Here is a 1,525-nt window from a genome sequence, read left to right as displayed (position 1 = left end):
GTGCTAGGGCTGAGCAAGCCCGGGGGTAGCTCGCCAGCCTGGCACAACAAGCCCACCCTCCTGGCCGTGGCGCTGCGCCTGCCCAGCCTGCAGGCAGCCAGGGGGCCGCGGGTGTTGCTGGCAGGGCAGAGCTTTCCGGGCCAGCTGTGCTGTCTGGGAAGGAGATGAGTAAGAGCCGGGCCCCGGGCGGGAAGGGGAGGAGCGGGACTTGTGGGCTCCCCCGGGAACCAGCGCCGATCCACTCCCACCACCCCCAGCTGCTGCCCGCCACCTCCTTCCCCTGCCTCAGTTTCCCCAAAGGGGCACAGCAGCCCCTCCTGGACCTGGGGGAGAAAGGCGGAGGTGAAGCATGGCCATACTGCAATGCACGCCCCAGGGTGCCCGGCAGGACAGGGTGGGGGCTGGAACCGGCAGGCCAGACAGGAGCCGGCAGCGTGTGCTCGCTCGCAGGCGGTGGAGCTCAGGGCGCCAGTGTGATTGATGGGGTGGGGTGCCACAGGGAGCCTTCTGCCCTGGGGAGCTGTGGCAGGTGCTGCATCACCCTACTGCCACCCAAGCAGGCACCCCCTTGCACCCACGTGAATGCTGCCAAACTGCTGGCCACACTGCGCCGCTGTGCTGGGCTGAGCTGTGCCAAGCTGAGCCGTGCCATGCCAGGCTGAGCTGTGCCGAGCGGGCCCGAATAGTGCTGGTCCCTGGCGGCACCATACTGTGCTGGGACAAACCAGGTCGTGCTGAGCCGAACCATGCCAGCCCTGCTTGTCCATGTCAGTCCGAGCTGAATTCCATTGAGCAAAACCGGGCCAGGCCAAGTGGAGCGAAACCAGGTCAGGCCCCTGGCCATGCCATGCTGTACTGAACTGAACCATGCCAGCCCCGTGTTGTGCCATGCTGAGCTGAGCTAAGCCAGAACATGCCAACCTCACTGAGCTGTACTGAACCATGCCAGGCCGAGCCATGCTGGGTGAGCCAACCCATGCTGGCCCCCTTGCCATCCCATACTGAGCTGAGCCAAATTGTGTCAGGCTGAGCTGTGCTGTGCTGAACTGAATTGTGCCAGCCCTCCATGTCATGCCATGCTGGGCTGAGCTGGACTGAGTCAAACCATGCTGGCTGGGCTGTGCCAAGCTGAGCCAAGCAGCTCAGTACAGGTCCCTGGGCTGAGCCGTGCTGTGCCAAGCTGAGCTGAGTAACACGGTGCTGTGCTGTGCCATTGTGTGCTGAGCCATGCCATGAGCTGAGCTGTGCCAAGCTGTGCATGAGCTGTGCTGAGCCGTGCCATGCCATGCTGAGCTGAATCGTGCCGAGCTGAGCTGTGCTGTGGCTGTGCTGAACTGGGCTGAGCTGAGCTGAGCTGTGCCAAGCCAAGCTGTGCCATGCTGTGCTGAGCAGAGCTGTGCTGTGCCTAACCGAGCTGAGCCATGCCGTGCCAAGCCAAGCTGTGCCATGCTGTGCTGAGCAGAGCTGTGCTGTGCCTAACCGAGCTGAGCCATGCCAAACTGAGCTGTGCCATCCTGTGCCTAAC

This window comes from Pygoscelis adeliae, unplaced genomic scaffold (assembly GCF_000699105.1).
Source record: "Pygoscelis adeliae isolate BGI_AS28 unplaced genomic scaffold, ASM69910v1 Scaffold339, whole genome shotgun sequence".
Lineage (NCBI taxonomy): Eukaryota > Metazoa > Chordata > Aves > Sphenisciformes > Spheniscidae > Pygoscelis > Pygoscelis adeliae.
Note: the sequence above shows the minus strand (reverse complement) of the source record.